Consider the following 10,087-nt stretch of genomic DNA (forward strand, 5'->3'; position numbering starts at 1 on the left):
AACGAGTTGGCTGACCAAGGAGTAATGATTCCTGGTGGGGAATATACCTTTGACCTTTACCCCCCTAGACCTAGCAACCCGCCCTAACAACTAGCTCTCTGTACGCCCTGTCCGCCATAACTACTTTCGGTCCACCCTGTCAACCAACCCCCTTTCCACCCTAACCACCAGCTCCGTAACTCTCCACTCAGTGGGTCTGTGTTTGAAATGACTGTCCCTTTGGGGACCATAAGGGCAGTGGCCAGTCGAGGGTCCACATCCATATAATGTCAATGAACCTGAACCTACTTGTTCCTTTACAGGATCCCATGAGACAGGAAGACGCCACCAGCCCACTGGTATGTGTTTGTTATAAAAGATCATACTTGAATATAACACGTTCTAAAGCTTTTACCTGCAGGCTTTAGGTGCAGTGTTACCATAGCCTATGTTTTTCTGGTCTGTCATTTACTGGTCTGTCTGTTCGTTTCCGTCTGTCTGTTGTTACCCTTCTGTATGTCCGTTTACTCGTCTGTCTGTTCGTTTACTCGTCTCTGTATTTACTGGTCTGTCTGTTCGTTTACTCGTCTGTAGTTCGTTTACTCGTTCTGTCTTTGTTTACTCGTCTGTCTGTCTGTTCGTTTACTCGTCTGTCTGTTCGTTTACTCGTCTGTATGTTCGTTTACTCGTCTGTCTGTTCGTTTACTCGTCTGTCTGTTCGTTTACTCGTCTGTCTGTACATGAGATCACAATGAATTGGTAACAAATCCCCAGCTGACTTTCCCGCTGTGCGATCTGGAGTTGTAGTAGGTATGATGATTAGTCTGTCAGGTTTCTATAGTTATTCTGCTTTTCTCTCTGTCTATAGTCACCTGAAGCTGAGACTGAACATGGTGAGTGGTCCTTCACAATATCTAGTCGTATGAAATGGAATTTGACGAAGTGAAACAAAAGTAGCATAAACTATCCTCCAGTCCTTCTCATACACCCCCTCCTTTCTCCCCTCTATTCTCCTCTCTGAAACCCCAGCCACGCCAGACAAGCCCCCCCGTCTCACCGCCCCCACAGCCCAGGCCGCCCCCACAGCCCAGCTGGACCGGTCAGATGACCAGGTGTACCATGCGGTCATGGAGCTGGTCAAGGTGGTGGTACAGTTCAAGAACGATGTCAGCACACTACAGCCTGAACAATACATCAACATAGTGACGGTAAAGACATATGGAAGGTGGTGACTCGAGCCGTAGGAAAAAACCTGAATCAGACACTTCAGCTTGGTGTTCCACTTTTGGGAGAATTAGTCCCATTGTTCCCGGGAAAACACAATCAAGGGCAGCTCAAGTATATGAAAGTATTTGACTGTACCCAGGTCTGCTGTAGAATAGAGGCAATAGACACACGCATTATAACAAAGAGTTTCTGTATACCAATTTTCCCAGGATAAAAATACTGATATTTCTGTGCATGTGCAGGATTTATTTTTACATAGCTGAGTATCCAGTCCACTGCCTATGTAGCTGCTGGGCTGAGTATCTAGTCACTGCCTATGTAGCTGCTGGGCTGAGTACCCAGTCTGTTACCTATGTAGCTGCGTGCTGAGTACGTCTGTACATATGTAGCTGTGTCTGAGTACCATCGTTACTATGTAGATGTTGTGGCTGAGTACCAGTCCGTTACTATGTAGCTGTGGGCTGAGTATCCAGTCCGTTACCTATGTAGCTGCTGTGTGAGTACCCAGTCCGTTACCTATGTAGCTGCTGGGCTGAGTACCCAGTCCGTTACCTATGTAGGCTTGCTGGGCTGAGTATCCAGTCCGTTACCTATAGCTGCTGTGCTGAGTACCCAGTCCGTTACCTATGTAGATGTTGTGCTGAGTACCCAGTCCGTTACCTATGTAGCTGTTTGTGCTGAGTACCCAGTCGTTCCTATGTAGCTGTTGTGCTGAGTACCCAGTCCACTGCTATGTAGCTGTTGTGCCTGAGTACCCAGTCCGTTCCTATGTAGATGTTGTGCTGAGTACCCAGTCCGTTACCTATGTAGCTGCTGGGCTGAGTACCCAGTCCGTTACTATGTAGCTGTTGTGGCTGAGTACCCGTCCACTGCTATGTAGCTGTTGTGCTGAGTACCCAGTCCGTTACCTATGTAGATGTTGGCTGAGTACCCAGTTCGTTACCTATGTAGATGTTGTGCTGAGTATCCAGTCCGTTACTATGTAGCTGTTGTGCTGAGTACCAGTCTGTTACCTATGTAGCTGCTGGGCTGAGTACCCAGTCCGTTACCTATGTCAGCTGCCGTGTCTGAGTACCAGTCCGTTACCTATGTAGCTGCTGTACTGAGTACCAGTCCGTTACCTATGTAGCTTGCTGTGCTGAGTACCCAGTCCGTTATCTATGTAGATGTTGTGCTGAGTACCCAGTCCGTTATCTATGTAGATCGTTGCTGAGTACCCAGTCCGTTACCTATGTAGCTGTTGTGCTGAGTACCCAGTCCGTTATCTATGTAGATGTTGTGCTGAGTACCAGTCCGTTACCTATGTAGCTGCTGTGCTGAGTACCCAGTCCGTTTACCTATGTAGCTGTTGTGCTGAGTACCCAGTCCGTTACCTATGTAGATGCTGTGCTGAGTACCCAGTCCGTTATCTATGTAGATGTTGTGCTAAAGTACCCAGTCCGTTACTATGTAGATGTTGTGCTGAGTATCCAGTCCGTTATCTATGTAGATGCTGTGCTGAGTACAGCTGTTACCTTGTAGTTGTTGTGCTGAGTACCCAGTCCGTTACCTATGTAGATGTTGTGCTGAGTACCCAGTCCGTTACCTATGTAGCTGTTGTGCTGAGTACCCAGTCCGTTATCTATGTAGATGCTGTGCTGAGTACCCAGTCTGTTACCTATGTAGCTGTTGTGCTGAGTACCCAGTCCGTTATCTATGTAGATGCTGTGCTGCAGTACCCAGTCTGTTTACCTATGTAGCTGCTGTGCTGAGTACCCAGTCCGTTACCTATGTAGCTGTTGTGCTGAGTACCCAGTCCGTTACCTATGTAGATGTTGTGCTGAGTACCCAGTCCGTTACCTACTGTGAAATGCCTGTGCTGGGTACCCAGTCCGTTACCTATGTAGATGCTGTGCTGAGTACCCAGTCCGTTACCTATGTAGCTGCTGGCTGAGTATCCAGTCCGTTACCTATGTAGCTGTTGTGCTGAGTACCAGTCCGTTACCTATGTAGATGTGTGCTGAGTACCCAGTCCGTTACCTTACTGTAGCTGTTGTGCTGAGTACCCAGTCCGTTACCTATGTAGCTGTTGTGCTGAGTACCAGTCCCGTTACCTATGTAGATGCTGTGCTGAGTACCCAGTCCGTTACCTATGTAGCTGCCGTGCTGAGTACCCAGTCCGTTACCTATGTAGCTGCCGTGCTGAAGTCCCAGTCCATTACCTATGTAGCTGCTGTGCTGAGTACCCAGTCCGTTACCTATGTAGATGTTGTGCTGAGTACCCAGTCTGTTACCTATGTAGCTGCTGGCTGAGTATCCAGTCCGTTACCTATGTAGCTGTTGTGCTGAGTACCCAGTCCGTTACTATGTAGCTGTGTGCTGAGTACCCAGTCCGTTACCTATGTAGATGCTGTGCTGAGTACCCAGTCCGTTACCTATAGTAGTGCGTGCTGAGTACCCAGTCCGTACCTATGTAGCTGTTGTGCTGAGTACCCAGTCCGTTACCTATGTAAGCTTGTTGTCTGAGTACCCAGTCCGTTACCTATGTAGCTGCTGTGCTGAGTCCAGTCCGTTACCTATGTAGATGTTGTGCTGAGTACCCAGTCCGTTACCTATGTAGCTGCTGTGCTGAGTAATCCAGTCCGTTACCTATGTAGATGTTGTGCTGAGTACCCAGTCCGCTACCTATGTAGCTGCCGTGCTGAGTACCCAGTCCGTTACCTATGTAGCTGCGTGCTGAGTACCCAGTCCGTTACCTATGTAGCTGCTGTGCTGAGTACCAGTCCGTTACCTATGTAGCTGCTGTGCTGAGTACCCAGTCCTTACCTATGTAGCTGCGTGCTGAGTACCCAGTCCGTTACCTATGTAGATGTTGTGCTGGTACCCAGTCCGTTACCTATGTAGACTGTTGTGCTGAGTACCCAGTCCGTTACCTATGTAGATGTTGTGCTGAGTACCCAGTCCGTTACCTATGTAGCTGCTGTGCTGAGTATCCAGTCCGTTACCTATGTAGATGTTGTGCTGAGTACCCAGTCCGCTACCTATGTAGCTGCCGTGCTGAGTACCCAGTCCGTTACTATGTAGCTGCTGTGCTGAGTACCCAGTCCGTTACCTATGTAGCTGCTGTGCTGAGTACCAGTCGTTCCTATGTAGCTGTTGTGCTGAGTACCCAGTCCTTTTCCTATGTAGCTGCCGTGCTGAGTACCCAGTCCGTTACCTATGTAGATGTTGTGCTGGGTACCCAGTCCGTTACCTATGTAGATGTTGTGCTGAGTACCCAGTCCGTTACCTATGTAGATGTTGTGCTGAGTACCCAGTCCGTTACCTATGTAGCTGCTGTGCTGAGTACCAGTCCGTTACCTATGTAGCTGCTGGCTGAGTACCAGTCCGTTACCTATGTAGCTGTTGTGCTGAGTACCCAGTCCTTACCTATGTAGCTGTTTGCTGAGTACCCAGTCCGTTACCTATGTAGCTGTGTGCTGAGTACCCAGTTCCGTTACCTATGTAGCTGCTGTGCTGAGTACCCAGTCCGTTACCTATGTAGTGTTGTGCTGAGTACCCAGTCCGTTACCTATGTAGATGTTGTGCTGAGTACCCAGTCCGTTACCTATGTAGCTGCTGTGCTGAGTACCCAGTCCGTTACCTATGTAGATGCTGTGCTGAGTACCCAGTCCGTTACCTATGTAGATGTTGTGCTGAGTACCCAGTCCGTTACCTATGTAGCATGTTGTGCTGAGTACCCAGTCCGTTCTATGCTAGATGTTGTGCTGGTACCCATTCCGTTACCTATGTAGTGTGTGCTGGTACCCCATTCTTTACTATGTAGATGTTGTGCTGAGTACCCAGTCCGTTACCTATGTAGCTGTTGTGCTGAGTACCCAGTCCTGTTACCTATGTAGCTGCTGTGCTGAGTACCCAGTCCGTTACCTATGTAGCTGTGTGCTGAGTACCCAGTCCGTTACCTATGTAGTTGTTGTGCTGAGTACCAGTCCGTTACCTATGTAGCTGTTGTGCTGAGTACCCAGTCCGTTCCTATGTAGATGTTGTGGCTGAGTACCCAGTCCGTTACCTATGTAGCTGTTGTGCTGGTACCCAGTCCGTTACTTATGTAGAGTTGTGCTGAGTACCCAGTCCGTTACCTATGTAGATGTTGTGCTGGGTACCCAGTCCGTTCCTATGTAGATGTTGTGCTGAGTACCCAGTCCGTTACCTATGTAGCTTGCCGTGCTGAGTACCCAGTCCGTTACCTATGTTAGATGTTGTGCTGAGTACCCAGTCCGTTACCTATGTAGCTGTGTGCTGAGTACCCAGTCCGTTACCTATGTAGATGTTGTGCTGAGTACCCAGTCCGTTACCTATGTAGCATCGTTGTGCTGAGTACCCAGTCCGTTACCTATGTAGCTGTGTGCTGAGTACCCAGTCCGTTACCTATGTAGATGTTGTGCTGAGTACCCAGTCCGTTACCTATGTAGCTGCCGTGCTGAGTACCCAGTCCGTTACTATGTAGATGTTGTGTGAGTACCCAGTCCGTTACCTATGTAGCTGCTGTGCTGAGTACCCAGTCCGTTACCTATGTAGCTGCCGTGCTGATACCCAGTCCGTTACCTATGTAGCTCCGTGCTGAGTACCCAGTCCGTTACCTATGTAGCTGCTGTGCTGAGTACCCAGTCCGTTACCTATGTAGGCTGTTGCTGAGTACCCAGTCCGTTACCTATGTAGCTGTTGTGCTGACTACCCGTCCGTTACCTATGTAGATGTGTGCTGAGTACCCAGTCCGTTACCTATGTAGACTGTTGTGCTGGTACCCGTCCGTTACCTATGTAGCTGCTGTGCTGAGTACCCAGTCCGGTTACCTATGTAGCTGCTGTGCTGAGTACCCAGTCGTTACCTATGTAGCTGCTGTGCTGAGTACCCCAGTCCGTTACCTATGTAGATGCTGTGCTGGTACCCCAGTCCTTACCGTATGTAGCTGCCGTGCTGAGTACCCAGTCCGTTACCTATGTAGCTGCTGTGCTGAGTACCCAGTCCGTTACCTATGTAGATGCTGTGCTGGGTACCCAGTCCGTTACCTATGTAGCTGCTGTGCTGAGTACCCAGTCCGTTACTATGTAGCTGCTGTGCTGAGGACTCCGCTACCGTTCCCCCCTCCTTTGTCTGGTCACATGTGTAGCCTTCAATGTTGTACACAGAACTGTTTAACTATTGCATTCCACGTATCCGTGGAAGCATTTCATGTTCTTTTTTTTTCAGTAGGAGAGTTGGCGGATTTTTACACAAAATCTAAACCGACATGTTCGTACCTGCTATTTGTTTCAGTATTGAAAACATAAAACACGACACAAACAGGCATCCTGCTTGTGTAACTGCACTAATATTGTTACAACAGAGAGAGACAGACAGAAAGACAGAGTTAAAAGTCGTAGGTGTTTTTTGGAACGTCGGTTCAAATCCCCTCAGGGTTTTTATTTTCATCTGTTCGAAGCATGAGGCAGAGACATAGGTTACATCACCATGGAATCGAAGAGGTAATGAGAGGAACATGAAGGGGGGGGGGGGGTAGCTACGTTAGAATAATGAATGTGTGTAAAATAACACGTGACCCGGATCCTTAGCTTTAAGAAAGAGGTTTCCGGGAGGGGCGGGGCTTGTATCCGTCGCCGCGGTAACAGCTCGACTTGCCGGGAATTATTTGATTTGATATAATGACTCTCCTCTCTCTCTCCAGTCTGTAGGGCTGACCTTGCGGAGTCTGATCCATAGTGTGGATGATATTCTACCTACCTGCATGAATCCATCAGGACGGAGGTATAGTAATAATCTTCTCTCCAATATTTTATTTTAGATTTTACCTTTTTATTTAACTAGGAAGTCAGTTAGAACAAATTCTTATTTTCAATGACGGCCTAGGAAGAGTGGGTTAAACTGCCTTGTTCAGGAGCAGAACGACAGATTTTTTTTACCTTGTCAGCTCGGGGATTTGATTTTGCAACCTTTCGGTTTACTAGCCCAACGCTCTGACCACTAGGCTACCAGCCTCTAACCACTAGGCTACCAGCCTCTAACCACTAGGCTACTGCTCTAACCACTAGCGCTACCTGCCTCTAACCACTCGGCTACTACTGCCTAAATAGGCTCCTCCTCAAACTAGGCCTCCTGCCTCAACCAGGCTACCTGCCTCTACCCACACTAGGCTACCTGCCTCTAACCACTAGGCTACCTGCTCTACCACATCAGGCTACCTGCCTCTAACCCACTGGCTACCTGCCTCTAACCTAGCCTACCTGCGATATCCCCTGCCCTCAACTGCCCAACTCTCTCAGTCTCTCAATCCCTCTATTCTGTTGTTCTACTGAGATGTTCACTTAGGAACTATGACAAAGGAGTTGGCTAAAGAGAAACAGACTAGCACCGCAGACTACCATTCCCTTAACACTCTCTCTCCCCCTGGTCAGATCGAGGGCACCCAGAAGCTGTTGAACAACGACATGTCAGAGTTGACTAACTATTCCCTGTCTCCTCTTCCCCACTCCCTCTCTCCCTCCCTCCTCTCCTCCCTCCTCCCTCTCTCCTCCCTCCTCTCCTCCTGGTCAGATCGGGGCACCCAGAAGCTGTTGAACAACCGACATGTCAGAGTTGACTACTATTCCCTGTTCTCCTCTTCCCCACTCCCTCTCTCCCTCCTCCTCCTCCTCCCTCCCTCTCTCTCCCTCTCCTCTCCTCCCCTGGTCAGATCGAGGGCACCAGAAGCTGTTGAACAACGAATGTCAGAGTATATAACTATTCCCTGTCTCCTCTTCCCCACTCCCTCTCCTCCCTCCCTCTCCTCCCCTCCTCTCTCCCTCCTCTTCCTCTCCTCTCTCCTCTCCTCCCCCTGGTCAGATCGAGGGCACCCAGAAGCTGTTGAACAACGACATGTCAGAGTTGATCAGTAAGATGCGTCTGGCCCAGCAGAACGCCGTCACCTCTCTGAAGGAAGAGTGTAAGAAACAGATGCTGACTGCAGCACACAACCTGGCCATGGATGGGAAGAACCTTCTGGATGCTGTGGACCAGGCCAGGGTCAGGGCCAACCTYGCCAAGCCCAAACCGGAGACCCCATAGTGGGGTAAATACCCACAGGACATCCCCTCTGGATGGATGGATGATTTCCAAGTGTGTTGTTTTTTTTTTGTTAATTGGAGAACAGGTCAGAACCAAACATGTTGCGACTGATTGGATGGACATCAGTGACTTGCAGGTACAATAGTCGGGATAAGTGGCATCAATATGACTGGCATCAGTGTGACTGGCATCAATATGACTGGCATCAGTATGACTGGCATCAATATGACTGGCATCAGTGTGACTGGCATCAACATGACTGGCATCAGTATGACTGGCATCAATATGACTGGCATCAGTATGACTGGCATCAATATGACTGGCATCAGTGTGACTAAAAATGTAATGTCAGGATTCAAATGGACAGAAAAGAGGACTTCCTCGTGTGATATCTGTTTATCATCTCAGTGCTTTAAATTAAAGACGTGCTCTGGAACTTTGGCGACTACTAAGTATTTTTTAAKTCTCCCTCTTTGGGCTGGATGTGTCCAATGTGTAGTTCATACATAATCTATGAATTACTGTTTTACGTCAATTTCGCCACGAAATCCCRAAAGCGCTACTTCAGAACTACTGGSTAAAACGTATAGGAACGTATCGGTGAATCTCTTTAAGAAAATCATTTTTTAAATAGTCACATTCTCTCTGTCTGCTTAGGTAACGGAGAATTTACTTCTCAGGTGATTCTGCCTGTGGTTCTTCCTAGTAATACTGGCCAGATCAATAGTATTGTTTTAGTGTGACAGTTAAAAAAATTAAAATTAAAAGCATATTTGTTATTTTATGGAATGTGTGAAGCTGTTTCTAGACGTTTGACTTGATAGATATACTACTACTACTTCTCATTACCTTTCTTTTAAATCACAATTTTTATAACCGGTTTTATTGTAGATTCATTTCAACTGTGATAGTGTTGTACTTTGGAAAGGAAGGTATATGCTTTCTGTGCAATTATACAGGAAGTTATGAAAGTTATGAAAGTTCTGATTATTCCTATTCATTCCCAAAACAGCCGTTTCTATTTATACTTTACTACACAGCAACACATTGTTAATAAAATATGCTTTATAATGTTATGGCAGCAGCAGAGTGAGTGAGTGAGTGAGTGAGTGAGTGAGAAGTAGTACAAACTGATTCAGAGTTCATTCTAAGAAGTTAGTCTTCTTTCTGCCCCTTACTTCCTCCAAAACAGCCAAGTAAATCTTATTGGATAGAATTTACCCACAAGTCATTGCTTGTCCAATATGAAGCAGTACATTTAGGGGATTCTACTAATGCCCTAGGCCTCTGCCCGGTTGAACCGGGTTAGTGTTAATGGAACCATTTGGAACCGGGCTCAAAACAAAAGTGCCGTGGGTTAACCACGTGTTGTAGGATTCTGTGTTTTCACATGCATTAAAGGGATTTATTTGAACAACAAAGGCTTTATATCAGCCTTCCCAATGAAAACTAGTTTGAAAATTCAAAACATATATTTTATGGAAAAGATAGGTTTCCTGGACGATGCACCATGTTGCCTTGTTGACAACATGACCGAGCGGCGCAGATTACTGTAGGAGGGCGCTCCTCTCTCACCACTTTTGCCCGTTCACGTCACGTCATAGTCCGGTGGACTTAATGGAACTCCCTTATTGGTAGTCATCCTACTAACTTAGTGACAGTCCTTCATCTGTCTCCACTCCTACCACCGGCCTGCCATTGTAGTGCCAGTCCCATGGTGCCCGCTCCGGGGCGGGTATCACAGACACCCCAGTCCCATGGTGCCCGCTCCGGGGCGGGTATCACAGACACCCCAGTCCCA

General features: G+C 47.8%; 1 pseudogene; it reads left to right on the top strand.

The window, feature by feature from the left end:
* Positions 1–8,722, top strand: part of LOC112072595 (protein-tyrosine kinase 2-beta-like) — an 83,453-nt pseudogene extending 74,731 nt beyond the window's left edge.
* The last annotated feature ends 1,365 nt before the right edge of the window (positions 8,723–10,087 follow it).

This window comes from Salvelinus sp. IW2-2015, unplaced genomic scaffold, assembly GCF_002910315.2.
Source record: "Salvelinus sp. IW2-2015 unplaced genomic scaffold, ASM291031v2 Un_scaffold1976, whole genome shotgun sequence".
Classification (NCBI taxonomy): Eukaryota; Metazoa; Chordata; class Actinopteri; order Salmoniformes; family Salmonidae; genus Salvelinus; species Salvelinus sp. IW2-2015.